Source organism: Bubalus bubalis, chromosome 17 (genome assembly GCF_019923935.1).
Source record: "Bubalus bubalis isolate 160015118507 breed Murrah chromosome 17, NDDB_SH_1, whole genome shotgun sequence".
Classification (NCBI taxonomy): Eukaryota; Metazoa; Chordata; class Mammalia; order Artiodactyla; family Bovidae; genus Bubalus; species Bubalus bubalis.
In genome coordinates, this window is record NC_059173.1 from 53,607,513 (window position 1) to 53,623,939 (window position 16,427).

The 16,427-nt window shown below is 47.1% G+C and overlaps 1 pseudogene; it reads left to right on the plus strand.

Moving 5' to 3' along the window:
• The first annotated feature begins 2,176 nt into the window (after positions 1 to 2,176).
• On the plus strand, positions 2,177 to 2,289 carry LOC112580046 (annotated as a pseudogene).
• The last annotated feature ends 14,138 nt before the right edge of the window (positions 2,290 to 16,427 follow it).

Below are 16,427 nucleotides of genomic sequence, written 5' to 3' on the forward strand. Positions count from 1 at the left end.
AAAACAATAGAATGGGAAGGACTAGAGATCTCTTCAAGAAAATCAGAGATGCTAAGGGAACATTTCATGCAAAGATGGGCACAATAAAGAACACAAATAATATGGACCTAACAGAAGCAGAAGATATTAAGAAGAGGTGGCAAGAATACACAGAAGAACTATACAAAAAAGATCTTCATGTCCCAGTAACCACAATGGTGTGATCATTCACCTAGAGCTGGCTGGAATGCGAAGTCAAGTGGGCCTTAGGAAGTATCACTACGAACAAAGCTAGTGGAGGTGATGGAATTCCAGCTGAGCTATTCCAAATCCTGAAAGACGATGCTTTGAAAGTGCCACACTCATTATGTCAGCATATTTGGAAAACTCAGCAGTGGCCACAGGACTGGAAAAGGTCAGTTTTCATTCCAATCCCAAAGAAAGACAGTGCACAAGAATGTTCAAACTACCACACAATTGCTCTCATTTCACATGCCAGCAAAGCACTGCTCAAAATTTTCCAAGCCAGGCTTCAACAGTACATGAATTGAGAACTTCCAGATGTTCAAGCTGGATTTAGAAAAGGCAGAGGAACCAGAGATCAAATTGCCACCATCTGTTGGATCATACAAAAAGCAAAAGAATTCCAGAAAAACATCTGCTTCATTGACTACACCAAAGACTTTGACTGTGTGGATCACAACAAAATGTGGAAAATTTTAGAGATGGGAATACCAGACCACCTTACCTGCTTCCCGCAAAACCTGTAGGCAGGTCAAAAAGCAATGGTTAGAACCAGACATGGAACAATGGACTGGTTCCAAATTGGGAAAGGAGTACGTCAAGGCTGTATATTGTCACCCCGCTTGTTTAACTTACGTACAGAGTACATCATGTGAAATGCCAGGCTGGAGGAAGCACAAGCTGGAATCAAAATTACCAGGAGAAATATCAATAACCTCAGATATACAGATGACACCACCCTTATGATAGAAAGCAAAGAGGAACTAAAGAGCCTCTTCATGAAAATGAAAGAGGAGAGTGAAAAAGCTGGCTTAAAACTCAACATTCAAAAAAAAGATCATGTCATCCGGTCCCATCACTTCATGGCAAATAGATGGGGAAACAGTGACAGACTTTATTTTCTTGGGCTCCAAAATCACTGCAAATGGTGACTTCAGCCATGAAATTAAAAGACGCTTGCTCCTTGGAAGAAAAGCTATGGCCCACCTAGACAACATATTAAAAAGCAGAGACGTTACTTTGCTGACAAAGGTCCATCTAGTCAAAGCTATGCTTTTTCCAGGAGTCATGTATGGATGTGAGAGTTGTACCACAGAGAAAGCTGAGTGCCAAATAATTGATGCTTTTGAACTTTGGTGTTGGAGAAGACTCTTGAGAGTCCCCTGAACTGCAAGGAGATCAAACCAGTCAATCCTGAAAGAAATCCTAAAGCAAATCAACCCTGAATATACATTGGAGGGACTGGTGCTGAAGCTGAAGCTCCAATACTTTGGCCACCTGATGCAAAGAGCCAACTTATTGGAAAAGACCCTGATGCTGGGAAGGATTGAAGGCAGGAGGAGAAAGGGACGACAGAGGATGACATAGTTGGATGGCATCACTGACTCAATGGACATGAGTTTGAGCAAGCTCCGGGAGTTGGTGATGGACAGGGAAGCCTGGCGTGCTGCAGTCCATGGGGTCGCAAAGAGTCAGACACGACTGAGCTACTGAATAACAACAACACATGGACCTGCACTAAATATGGGATGGCTAATTAGCATTATGGAAACCAGGAAAACACCATCAAACTCTGGCGAAGAAAAATATTGACTGAGAAAATACCTCTTATTTATGATACATAGTAAAAAAACAAACAAACAAAAAAAAATCTGTTAAAAATAATTGTTCCAGTGCTTGCTTTGGCAGCACATATACTGCTGCTGCTGCTTAGTCACTTCAGTCGTGTCCGACTCTGTGTGACCCCATAGACGGCAGCCCACCAGGCTCCCCCGTCCCTGGGATTCTCCAGGCAAGAACACTGGAGTAGGTTGCCATTTCCTTCTCCAATGCATGAAAGTGAAAAGTGAAAGTGAAGTCGCTCAGTCGTGTCCGACCCTCAGCGACCTCATGGACTGCAGCCTACCAGGCTCCTCCATCCATGGGATTTTCCAGGCAGGAGTACTGGAGTGGGGTGCCATTGCCTTCTCCGGCACATACACTAAAATTGCAATAATACAGAGAAGCTTAACATGGTCCCTACACAAGAATGACACACAAATTCGTGAAGCATTGATCCATATTTTTAGACAATAAGCTCCTACTGTGTAACACAGGGAACCATACCCAATACCCTGTAATAAACCACAAGAAAACCACATGGAAAAGAACGTGAAGAAGAATATACATGTATAACCGAATCGCTTTACTGTACAGCAGAAACTGATACAATACTGTAAATCAACTATACTTCAATAAAAATAATAACTGTGCTTACATTGAACTTTGAGAACCTTGGTTGATTTCTCTGACAGGCAGCAGATTGTCCCCATTTTTGTCATGGAAATTCAATGATTTTATCTTTCTTTTTCCAACCATAAGCTCCCAAGGTCTCTCGGTAAGTTTCTGACTCTGCAGGGGTCGGTCCAGAAGCAGATTTTGGATGTGAGACATACAAAATGTAGGACTTAACATGTTCTCTCCATGCCGGGCCCTGAGCCAGATCTGTGTGCCCTTCTTTAACAGAGCAAGTAGATTGAGATGCCAGGCGCAAGGCACGCGAGGAGAGAGATCCAAGACCACCTACCCTAGTCCAGGTCCAAGAACTCAATCTAGAGAATTAACTGGGACTCTGTAACAGGTAGAAATTTCAAAGGAATTGCAACACAACACCAAAGTTAGTTTGAAGTGTGTGGATTTTTTGGTTTCGGTTTTGGTTTTTTACCTCATCTCACATTGTGCACGTGATAAATAATCAACACATAAAGACTCGACCAATAAGGTACCAGAAGGTGCATCGTAACCAGGAAATTTCAGCCCTTTTTGTTGTGTGGCACTGCTTCCAGAAAGGACCGATATTAAGAATAAACTGAGATGTCAATGAATATATTGTGCTGTGTTTCAGATGGATTCTGCTGTTGATTCTCTCATTTGGCTTTTTTTTTAAGTTCTGCCACTCCTCTAACCCAGGTAACATGGAAAGCTATAGGCTGGGAAGAGTCAAGGCAAAAAAGAAATATATTTCTATCCCACCAGTATTTTATTCTTAAATTCATTCTCAGGTAAATACTTTTTAAATGGAAGAAATTAGTCTCGCTTTTCCCTTAACTTCCCTTCCAAAAATGAAGGAGCTTTTCTGTAAACTTGCCTCTTTAACCTGCAGATTCTGTCTCAGTGGATCAATGAGAAAACGGTTTTGACAAGTCAAATGTTCATTTTTTAGGGGAAAAATAACCTTCCCTATCCAGGCTGCCGAGACTATGGCTTATGTGTTCTCAGTCCCTCAAGCTATCAATCGGCATCTTGCCACAGACATTGCCCAGATGTCTTGGTCAGCACACATTAAAGGCTTAGTTTTGCAGGCTTCCTAAGAAAGAGATTTAACATTAGCACATGTTAGATGTTAAGGAACATCCTTCTCCATTGAAAGAGAAATTTTATTTCTCAGGGAGAAAAAAATACAACATGTAGTCACTAGGATGCATTATGAACCTGTTATTGCGTGTGGGATTTATGATCAAGGTCTCTCTCTTCTACAAGGATTCTTCAGCTAAGGGTGGAATTACAGATTTAAGGGCCTACCCGAAAATGTTCCACGGACCTTTAGCGCCATCTAGTGGCTACAGCCTGTCAGGTCTAGCAAATGTTTTCCTCTTGGAATTTGAGGCGCATGAGAGGCTCTGGCAGTGAAGGTTCAGACTCTAAACAGGCTTGGCAGAGGGCAGAGTTGGCCGACACGGGAACTGTTGTGCCTCAGTACCCTGTGCTGGGTACATGGCATTTCCCCATAGATTCCGGAGAGGGAGCTGCACCCGGATCTTAACGGCAATTTGAAAGGAGCCATTTTCAAAGCAACCTGGAAAGGGCTTTTGCTCTCTCTGCTTAGTCACCTGCTTGGAGCACCCCATCTGGAACGCACAGGGTGTGTGTGTGGCGGGGAGGGAGCAGCACGGAAATGCTCAGGGCTTGTGCTGAGCTCTGCAGTGCCAACTGGCATCAGGAAGGGACATATGCAAAAATCACACCCCGCGTGGCCTCTAAATTTAGATAAGCTGTCAACATTGTGCACTGGAGGGACCTTCTTTCTCCACGCTCTGGTTTAAAGGCTTAAAAACAGAAGCCAAGTTTAGCCCGTTGGAAAGCACAGGCGGTTCACGGTGCTGTCCAGAAGGCTGGCGACTAGCCGCTTCTCGATGGAATGTGAGGGGGATCCCATCAGCCTCGCAGAGGCAGCGACTTGGGTTCGGTGCCCTAGCCCTCCTCAACCCTGTACCTGCCAGCAGACACCAGTCAGAGGCGTGGGAAAGGTCCTCCGAGCTTTTTCTTCTGCCCCCTCCACCCCTCAGGAGCCAGGAAACTTGTAAAGAGAAAACATGTCAGGCATAGAGGGAAACCCAGATTCTATTGCATCCAGCAAGTCTGCATTCCCGGAGGGGAGAGGGTGACTGGAGATAGGGAAAAGACACCATCAACCCCATGAGGCTGAGAATGGCCATGACCCATCTGTCTTACTAATGTTCCTAAGAGCAGCCAGCGGCTGGGGATGCATCTCAAGACGATGTCAATCATCTCTACTCACCTCCACCCTGGAATGGAATCATCTCCACTCACCTCCAGACCAGCAATCCAGCCATCGTTGCTCCATTTTTTTTCCCCTGCCCTATTTATCCTTATTGCCCTATTTTTTGAATTATTTTTACTTGCCAGTAGGGAATTTAAAATGTGGGTAGGACAGAAATACGCTTTCTGGATTCCCTTGTCTATTTAATCCCTGAGCAGAATGTGTGCCTCACCATCAAAAAGATATCAGTGTCCTCATTAACCCCCTTCCTGCAAAGTAGAGCTATAAATAGTATCTGCCCCATTGGGTTATTGTGGGAATTAAGTGTGTTATGCATGCACAACATTTGCCACAGTGTCTAGGCTCCGGATCAACTCCAGCTATCGTCACTACCTTCCAGCAAGTCAAATGAGCCAGGCTTGGGAGCCAGAAGACATGACTTGCTCTTCAAAAATTCTTTTTGTGTGTTTCATGACTCTGTTTGTTCTCAGGAAATGCAAGAGTCTTCTTTCAAAGACCTCAAGCTCCTTAAGGAAGAAATGGCATTAACAGGTTCACCATGGGATTCTGCAGCCTCTAAATTCCATCCACACCTCCAGAGACAAAGAGAATTTGAATGGGAAGATGTGGACCCTTACTGCCAACAGGCGCCTGGGGGCACCTCCTTGATGATCATACTAAAAGGCCTCGGGGACTCTTCAGAGAAGAGGGCCCCACCATCAGCAGCTGTGATCACCTGTCGTGGAATTTCTGAAAACCCTTAGGAAGCATTATAGATGCATGCTTCAACTTCCAGGACGGACTTGGAATTTTAATTCAATGAAAACTATCTGAACAGTCCACTCAGGATAAAGATTGACATACCGCGGGTGGGAAAACACTAGTTCATTATTCATCCTTACTGAGAAGACAAGTAATTTCAGCCTGACGAGACAAAAATGAGGAGAGACAGAGCGAGCAGGTGAGACCAAGGGAAAGAGAGGCAGGTGGATAGACAGGCCGAGGGATGGATGGATATATATGTACATATATGGAATGATAGGGTTTCCCTGGTGGCTCAGTCAATAAAGAATCTGCCTGCAGTGCAGGAGACTGGATTTGACCCCTGGGTCAGGAAGATCGCCTGTTGGGGGGCATGGCAACCCACTCCAGTATTCTGGCCGGGAGAATCCCATGGACAGAGTAGCCTGGCAGGCTACAGTCCATGAGGTCACACAGAGTCAGAGGCGACTGAGCGGCTTCACTTTCACTTCATTTGTGGAAGGGCAGAGACATACATGTACACACACGCGCGCAGACCCACAGGCCACTGAAGGAGGCGGAATGGGAGACACACTGAAACGGCCTTTTTGTTCCTCACCCGAGAAATGCAATGGCATCCCAGATTCCAGTCTGCACATTGCCCCTTCAAAAGCTCACTGAGAAGTTCGGTCATGATCCTATCCTTATCCCAGTGCTCTTGGGAAACCTTGCCATTACCTCTTACAATTGCCGTACCTGCTCATTCACTCGGGAAAATATCAAGCTCTCTTTTCCTTTTGTGGAACAGAGGCTACCGTGAAGGCACTTTTCTTTTTCTGAGACTTTTTTTCAGATAGGTTTTTTTTTTCTTCTTCTGCTACGATTCCAAAGATTTTCTTTGAGCCCACAATGGAAAGCACAAAGAGGCATTCAGCTCAGCCTGCAAGATTGCTAGAAAACCCTTCATATCCCTCGAAAATTAGAGAGGCAGCCGCACTCATCAGCAAGGGTGTATAAATTTGGAAGGAGTGATTTTATAGAATCAGACCATTTGAGAACGAGGAAAAGCGTTAGTCCACCCTCCTTGTCTCGAAGATGAGGGGACAGAGGACGAATTTGGGATATAATCTTTGACTACTCACTGCCTCGTTTTTTCTCATCTGCAGAGCGGAAGAATGAGAGCGTGGTGGCTAAATTAACAGCAAGTTGATATTCAGGGCTGTGCTTCTATTTAAGAACCAGGGTCGTCTCTTTTGAAAGCCTGAGCCCAGGCTGCCTTCTCCATGCCCCTGAACATGAGCAACTCTTTCCCCGTGCAGCCCCAGCCCCAGGCCTCCTTAACCCCAAGAAGTAAATGCAGGGAGATGTCCTGGCCAGTCCCAGGCCACCTGGTGGTTACAATTCTGTGTTATTTACTCCAAGATCACATGAAACACACACCTGTGGTGGGAAATATTTAATGCAGATGTTGGGAAGCAGCTTTGCCAAAATTGTCAGAAAAGCGCATGTGAGGAAATTACCTCCTGGTCCCTCGGTGGGCATTACGTCTTTTATAGTCTCCGTATTTTGAAGTATTTTCTTTTTTAAAGATGCAATTGTCAAAGACCGCTCCTTTGAGAGCAAGAGGGAGGGAGGCGCAGAGAGAGAAGAAAACAGAGGAAGTAACACAAGACAGGGCCCCCCACCCACAAGAACCTGAGTTGGGGGATCTGGACGCTTCCACTCTGCTCCATGGGGAGCTGTGAACCAGAGGCCCAGCTGGGAAGGACAGGAGCTTGGTGTGAGGAGAAACTCCAGGGAACCTTTGGAAGGAGGGAGGGGACGTAAAGCTGTGGTCCCCAAACTTTTTGGCACCAGGGACCAGTTTCATAGAAGACAAGTTCTCCAGGGACCTTGGGGTTGGGGGTAGTTTGGGGGATGATTCAAGCACATGACATTTTTGTTTCTGTTATTACATCAGCTCCACCTCAGATCATCAGGCACTAGATCCCAGAGGTTGGGGACCTCTGACATAAATGATGTAGATGCCTGCAAAGCAAGCCAGGCTCTCCCAGTGGGGCCAGACTGTATCCGAGGGGAAGGGTCTATGGGCTTAAAGTGGCAGAAAAGGATTATAACATTCAACCAACATCAAATCAGCCTTAAGGACTGGGCTGCTGCTGCTACTGCTGCTAAGTCGCTTCAGTTGTGTCCGACTCTGTGCGACCCCATGGACTGCAGCCCACCAGGCTCTTCTGTCCATGGGATTCTCCAGGCGAGAACACTGGAGTGGGTTGCCATTTCCTTCTCCAATGCATGAAAGTGAAAAGTGAAAGTGAAGTCGCTCAGTCGTGTCTGACTCTTTGTGACCCCATGGACTGCAGCCTACCAGGCTCCTCCATCCATGGGATTCTCCAGGCAACAGTACTGGAGTGGGGTGCCATTGCCTTCTCCCAAGGACTGGGCAGTGATGAGCAACGAGCAAGCACAGCAGAGCAGAGAAAGCAGGCCACAGAAGAGAAGAGGCCTTCCAGGGGTCGGGGTCTTCCCAGAGGGCTAAATGAGGAAATGCTAAAGGAGCTGTAAGCGCCAGTATAGGACGGGCCAGACTTCTCTAGAGGAGAAAGGCAAACGAGGCTTATTTGGACCAGAGTCTGCAAGATCATCACAGGAGGGAGGAGGGAGCTGGAAATTGGTAAGGAAAGATGGGCTGCAAGGAGTGTGTGCTCCACTCCCCACTCTCCAAAGAGAGATGTCGGTGGGTCTTCAATATTAATGGGGCCTCAGGGGCTACAGCATGGAGCTTTCAGCGGGGCAGTAAATAGGGTTATTTCTTTTTGGAATCGCTCACATCTTAGAGGGAAGACAGCCTGCAGGTGTTCCCTCCTGAGAGCTACCCCCACCCTAGGAGTGGCCCAGGAGTGGGGGAGGGGAGCCCACAGAGCACTGTCTCTAGCCTGGGAAAGTGAGTCCGTTTTACTCAAACTGACCAACAGCTACTTTGGGGCTCGGGATATAAACCAAATAGCAAGGGAGAGTGCCCTCTGCCTGACTCTGTGCATATGATTTCAGGGGTGACAAGGGAGTGGACGTCAGGAGAGGAACACACAGCCTGTGCAAAGCGGTTCCCAAGAGCCGTCCCAGGGCTAGCCCAGGAGTCCCCACCTAGAAAGGTGAGGGAGGAGGGTTAGGAGGACCAGCCAGCCCATCCGTCTGAGCAGGTCAGGCAGCCTCCAGCCTAATCCGACCTGGGGAGCTAAATCTGGTCACATAAAGTGAGAAGGATATCCAAGCACACCCCAGAGGGACTTCCCACACAGTTTAAGAGAGGCAACATGGAATTATGAATTATGACTCTCGGCCATGTGAATATATAAGATGCCTGGAGTCTTTGCTACATCTCTGTGCCTGTTTCTTTTCCCTTGGCGAGCATCCTAAGGGTCCTTGGACCAGATGCCCCACCTGCCCCAAGAAATAGGAAAGCTAGAGAAAGAACCCCCCACTCTGCAACCTAGACTGAGAAAGAGAAAAGTCCCTAAGGAAAAGCAGAATATGATAGCTCAGAAAAGGAGCATCAGGGTCAGGCTGGACCTCTGGAGCGTGCATGGCTCAGTAAGTGGAAGCCAGTCGTGGGGCTTGAGGAGGGACCTAAGGGGCAAGACCTTAGCCCCGATCTGTGAGTGAGGAGCCAAGTGCTGGTCTCAGCTCTGTGAGCAGATCTTCTCACCCCTCTAAGTCTAGTGTGATCAGGAAAGTAGGAACTGGCTCCTTTACTAAGAACTTGCCAGAGCAGAGATGTACCAAGTGGGGAGGGGGTGGTCTGCCAAAAATAAAACTGACCCAGTTTTATTATTGCTGTCACACAAAGGCAATTGGAAGCAATGTCTGTGCAAAAAAATGCCCCTCCTTGGCAGGAAATTTTATCACAGAATCACACACACACACACATCTGTCTGTAGGCTACCAGGCCCGAGAGTCTTTAGTTGGCAGGAAGTCCATGGAAGAGCTTTCGAGGGCCACTCAATAATTACAAATGATCTGAAAAACTTGAGAGGTGGTACAGTAGACCAAAGAATGGCCCCAAAGACATCAGGACCTAATGCCTAGAACTTGCATATGTTACCTCTGATTCTGTGTGTGCATACTCAGTTGTGTCTGACTCTTTTGTGACCCCATGGGCTGTAGCCCGCCAGGCTCCTCCATCCATGGGATTTTCCAGGCAAGAATACTGGAGTGGGGTGCCATTTCCTTCTCCAGGGGATCTTCCCCACCCAGTGATCAAACCCACGTCTCTTGCATATCTTACATTGGCAGGCAGATTCTTTAGCACTTTGCCACCTGGGAAGCCCAAATGTTAGCTTACTTGGCAAAAACTTTGCAGATATGATTAAGTTAAGGATCTTAAGAGGGATGATTATCTCAGATTACCTCAGTAGGCCCTAAATTCCATCACAGTGTCCTCATAAGAGACAGGCAAAGGGAGATCTGACATAGAGAAAGCAGGTCACATGGCTGCTTTGAGCAGTCATCAGAAATTAGAGACAAGTAACAAATGCCCACTCAGAGCCTCCTGGGGGGAACTGGTCGCTGCCGACACCTTGATCTCAGCCCAGGAAACTGAATGCAGACCTCTGGCCTCTGGAATAGTGAGAGAATACATTTCTGTTGTTTTTAAGCTATCAGGTTTGTGGTCATTTTTTACAGCGACCATGGGAGACTAACACAGGCAGTGAGGGGCCGGTAACTGCTATGGTGAAGACCATCTTCGAGAGGAATCACAGTCCCTGCAGAAAGGACTTCCCCGGCTCCATCGCTCGCTTCAATCTGTACCATCTTCCTGGACCCCAACATTCCAGGTCATCAGAGGGTATCAGGATGTACCAGAGATGAACCCAAAGTCAGAAAAACAGCTTCGCTGGCTCCACTGCCCTGCCAGTTTGCTTTGTATAGTCGCTCAGCCGTGTCCAGCTCTTTGTGACCCCAGGGACTGCAGCCCACCAAGCTCCTCTCTCCATAGGGTTTCCCAGTCAAGAACACTGGAGTGGGTTTGCCATTTCCTTCTCCAGGGGATCGTCCCAACCCAGGGACTGAACCCGTGTCTCCTGCATTGCAGGCAGATTCTTTACTGCTGAGCCACCGGGGCCAGTTAACCTCTGGCAAATCCTGACCCAAGGAAGGCAGTGCGTCCACCGCTGCTGCTGTTGCCTTTGGGACACTGTATGAATTTGCCACCAGACCAGAGCTCCTGCAGCTCATAGCCCCAAACATCCATACTGCAGTGACATCCTGGACAATTGCTGGAAAGCGTCCTAGGCTGGCCAAGCCTCTCGCCCTCTGTCTGGACTGTCTCTCTGGTAAACATCCTTTGTGTGCCATTTGGATTGCAGATCATTTATCCAGTGCATGAAGCATTTCATTAGTGACCTACTTTCTCACTCACACATCACAGAAAGTAAAATCCCTGCCTAAGGGAAGGGAGAACAGAGTCACAGTCCAAATAAACAAGTCATGTCTTAAGCCCCAATGGGCAGAAGTAAAACAGTAGGCTCACCTGGGCTTAATGTCCCCCTCGAAAGAAGGTGACTTCAAAAGCAGTCAAATGCCGTAAGAATTAAGGGTGCAGGCCCATTGATAAGCTTAGCAAAGATGTGGACTGGGCTGCCACTTAACCCAGTTGTGCCTCACGTTTTCAGGAGGTGTTCTGCTAGAAAAACCCCTATCGGTAATGCATTTCTCTGAATCAAAACACGCCTAAATACAGGGGAGGAAGAGCTGCTCGCTAAAGAAATCTCCTTGCAAGTCCTTTCATGATGTGACTACTCCATTTTTAATTTACTTTTGATGAAAATCTGGATTCTTCTCATCATATTTGCTTAAGGAGAGGTGCAGATTTACAAGTACAAATTCAAGTGAGTTCTGTTCCAGTGCCAAGGTTAATTGCCATCCTTCCTTTGAGGAAAACTGGGATTCTGAGCCTCACCTGTGCCACTTCTGCAAGCATCGTTTCTCCTGACCCCAGAAGAGATTCCCTACCCATTTCCAGACCTCACTCACCGAGTCAGAAAATCACCAAGGGTCCCAACAGAAGGTCCCACCTCCTGAACACAGGAGCAGGGGGAGCTTTTAGAGAGCAAACATAAAGCGATATTGATATTTGTAAACAAGAGGATAAACTCAAAATACAGTAATTCTATCATATAATTAGAGAAATAGAGAGGGGAAAATCTCAGAGAAAAATAGAACGAAGAGGAAAGGAGGGACAGTCAAAATAAAGCAAACGAGAGTTAAAAGAGGTAAGTTAAATATTAGGGGAAGAGAAGGGAGGCTCTGCAGAGAAAGGTAAGTAGGTTCTGAAATTTAGAAAATTGCCTTTATCACTGGGCCTGTGAATTAGAAAGTTCCCCCTGGACGCCTCACAACTTCCATTTGCACAGTTTTATAAATTTTCAAACAACCTTCCTTTTGATCCTCACAGCATAGTGATGAACACAAGCCTTTTAATACTGGGGCGAACAGAGGCTGCTTGTTTCCTGCTCAACATCCGTGCTGCAGCCTCAAGTGCAGCGCCTGCCTTTAAAGCCCAGGCCCCCTGGCTCCCAGCGCAGTATCTCTCCCCTTATTCTCCCGAAACTCAAGTGGGTGTACAAAGCACCCCAGAAGCCTCACATGCTCCTTTGATTGTGGGCAGACTAAATAAATACCTTGAAATCACCCCCAACCTATTTGTACAAAATTATGCTCATAGTCTGTCTTAGTGGCTCCGCCTGCTGCAACAAAATACCACAGACGGAGTGGCTTAAATAACAGAGACTTCTTACTCACACCCCTGAAGTCTGGAGAGTCCGAAATCTAGGTGTCTCTGATTCAGGATCAAGTGAGAGCTGGCTTTCCCATCAGAGATGCCTCCTCCTCTGTGTGAACTCATGAGGTTTCTCCTCGGTCCATGCCGGCTCCTGGCGAGAGCTCTCTGGCCAGTTCCTCTTGTTACAAGGGTGCTGATCCCCTCTTGGGACCCCACCCTCATGACCTCATTTAAACCTGACCTTCCAAAGGCCCCATTTCCCAATACCAAGGGCTTTAGGGCTTCAACATACGAATGGGGAGGCGGAGTAGGGAAGACACAAACATTCAGTCTCTAATATAACCCAAGCCACAGAACCCAGGGTCTGTCAGAAGTTTCATTAGCAGTGAAGTTGTGCTGTGCTTAATCACTCAGTCATGTCCGACTCTTTGCAACCCTGTGGACTGAAGCCCACCAGGCTCCTCTGTCCGTGGGGATTCTCCAGGCAAGCATACGGTAGTGTGTGGCCACGCCCTCCTCCAGGGGATCTTCCCAACCCAGGGATCAAACCCAGATCTCCCGCATTGCAGGCGGATTCTTCACTAGCTGAGCTACTAGGGAAGCCCTGTAGTGAAGCTAGGTATTGGTAAAGACCACTGGCTGAGGTAACGTGGGGAGGGATGGAGAGCTTGTTGTGGGGGCGGGCAGAAAGCAGAGAAGAGTAACCCCGGAAGGGCCCCCTCATACCCCAGCCTGCACCCAGACAGAACTGCAAAGCATGGGGGTTTACCCTGGATCTTCCCATCTCTCTCCTTGGAAGCCTCCTCTCCCCGGATAGCATTCCCTCTCCTTCCAGGAAGCCTACCCCAGCCTGCCTGCCCCATTGGTTTATTTTCTCCCTGCTATGGACTGAATGTTTGTGTCCTCTCAAATTGTATGCATCGAAACCCACATCCCCAGTCTGATGGTTTGGAGGTGGGGCCTTCGGGAGGTAATTCGGTCTTGGAAGTGGAGTCCTCGTGTTGGTATCAATGCCCTTATAAGAAGAGACACTAGACAACATTCTCTTCCCTCTCTCTCTCTCTCTGTTTCCTTCTCTCACAATCTCTCCCCTGCCATGTGAGGAAATGAGGAAAACAGTCCTCACCAGAACTGGACCATGCTGGCACTGTGATCTTGGACTTCCCAGAACTTCTGCAGAACTGAGAGAAATATATTTGTTGTTTAAGCCAGTCAGGCTATGAGAAATCACATTTGTTGTTTAAGCCATTCAGGCTATGGTATTCTTGTTACAGCAGCTGGAGCTGACTAAGACACTCGCCCAACATAAAAACAAGCATCGTGCTGATCCAGCACGCAAGCCCGGATGCCACCAACACCTCAACTCCCGCTCCCCCCTCTCTCTCACACACAGAGTGTTGTGCCAGTAAATGTTCATCAACCCATTTTCTAAAACAGAAGAAACCCTGATCTGTAGGGTTTGCCATTTCAGTGGCATAAAAACTGCCATCAGGGCTCATTTCAAGAAACCGACATGAAGTCACTGACCAACTGGGGGGTTGCTGAAAGAGCTGGACACCAGCACATCATTACACAGCATCTCCACCCCACAGATATAACAGATGCAAAGAGCCTCAAAGCACAAACGGTTGTTAAATGTAGTAAAAATAATCAGGAAAGGGTGAGTACTGAGTTTGATCTTTGTTTCTAATAATAATTTATTGAGTTATGTTCCCATAATTTAATTCTTAATAATGACACTTGAGTTTAACAACCAGCTCAGATTTCCAGGAAATTGAACAACTGGCTCTCTCTGGCTGTAGGGGTTGGCTGCAGCAAACAATTGCCCCGTGCACCCTGCAACACCACCCTCCAGCCCTCCTTCTGATTTGCTAAGGTGACTGCTAATCGGCGGCATTCATTATGTGAACAAAAGAGTAGCTACAAAGGCTGAATTTCAGGTAACCTGGAGGGTCTATGACAGATCTGTATCTTGGTCTCCTCTCAACATCTGTGTTTTCCAGCGGAGACTCTCCCCACCAGCTAGACAACAGCCCCACGCTGTGACACTTGGTGGCTGCTGCCCCTGCACTTTGTCGGCTGGAACACACACCCACAAACTAGTGTGGCTCCCACACATAGGGATGAGGGTGAAAAACCCAGTCAGCCACTCGTCTGGGCTGCACCACGCCAGAAGACTGGTATAGCTCCTCTGTTTTTCTCCTCTGAATTGACTGGGGACTCTGGTATTGTCTAGACAAGGCCATATTCTTCAAAACAGCCATGCACGTAGCACCGATCAAGCCCTTTCTGAAAAAGGCTCCTACAGCCCTGAGATTTGGGGGCGGGGGGTGCAGCCAGCTGCCAGCTCTGCTCCAATGCCCTTGACTAGAGGTTTCGCTTCCTTGCTCTTCTTTCCAAGCACACAATATTTGAAACAAAGGACAGCGGAGCCTGCAAATCCTCTCATCAAAGAGGCATTGACTTTTAATTTTACAAATGTGGCTCTTTTCCATAAGGAACAGAGAGAATTCATTAGTAATCTTACTCAGGAGACTTATTCCACCTGCGTGTGTCTTTCTTCTGGCGATCATATAATTACACCCCAGATTTCTGATTACAGAAACTTTTCCCCTTAACCTCTCTACAGGGCTAGAACCTCCCCTTTTCCCAGTCTCTCCTTTTCTAGTCTCCCTTTTACAGAAAGAGGGAAGAGGAAATCGGCAAAGATAAGGATGAGATTCCTTCCTATCAGTTGTGCTTCATCCAGATAAATGTAGTAGGTGAGAAAGCTATGCCAGTTGGACCATCACCATCCCTAGAAAACAACTCCAATGTCGGTCCTTCCTTCGAGGGGGGGAGCAGAAGCAATCTGAACACCACCCTCATGTTCAAATAAGAGGCATTGGGAAGGAGCTCATTTGAAACAGGTGACACTACATGGGCCTGTTCATTGCCTTGTAGATCTCTTCACCTGTCACAGTCTGTCCACGGCATAGTTTGACCATCAACTGAAATGCACAAAGAAAATTACATGAATCAACAGCCTTTACGACTTGCCTCACCTACACCCCTCCCCTGTTCTCCTAAGCGAGGCCATTTCCAAAGTCACTCTCTGGATGAACTTGTCCCCAGTATGTGTGCCCCAGGGAGTAGAAGTGCCAGGAGAGGCACAGGGGTGTGAAACTCGGGAAAAGTCACTAATTCGAGAAGGAGGCAACATCTGGACTGGCTCCTAGCTGCGGTGGCGAATGCCTAGGTCTGCTGGATGGGAGAATTCTCAAACAACGAAACATCTGAGCAGTTACCATGTCTCTCCCCCACTCACACACTCCTCATGTCTTCTTTTCAGAAAGAAAATGTCTCTTTAGCTCGATGTTATTAATTTCCAGTGATGAACAATAGGCTGGAAATTCTGAGAAAACAAACTGCTGAAATTATTATTCACCCCTTGCTCCAGATTGCTCTGTGAGCCACAGAACGCATGTTCTGCATTCGGTGACGAGGCCCCGTCCCATGTGTTTTCCCAGTTCAATCAACTGTGCTAAGAACTGTCACAATAGCCCTTGACGACAAGAAAATAAAATTTCGGGTAGAATGGAAAGCCTGACTTGCATCGTAATTCTTGCCTGCACCTGTTTTCCAAATCCCCCACCACCACCCCCCGGCTTTATATTGCCCCATCATTGACAATGTTTGGGAACCTTTTCATCCACCTTAATGACAAAGGAAAAGAAATGGGTTATTTTTCCAGTTTGGATAATTGCTTCTGAAATGTTGTCACAATCTTCCAAATGACTATATTTCTTTCATGTCATACCACTGGTTTCCGCCCAGCGCAGGTTGTGATTTTGTTAAGGGTTCTGGTCTGCTGAGAGCCTTGGGAGTCTTGTTTTGTTTTTCTGGGCTTTTTGTGTTTTAAGAAAAAGACAAAGCCGAAACCAAATAAGTCACCATGATAACTTATGACAGAAAAATCAACATCTGAATCGAATGATAATACAGGAGCCAGGCGGCGGGGAGAAGAGGCATTGTGTGCCAAGAAAAGAAAGGCATGGAAAGTTATTTAAAACTGATCGAAACCCACTAGGAGTCACAATCCCATCACAGTTTCCCTTTGGAAAAGCAGTTTTCAGAAGCCCCAATTAACCTTAATTGAATTCT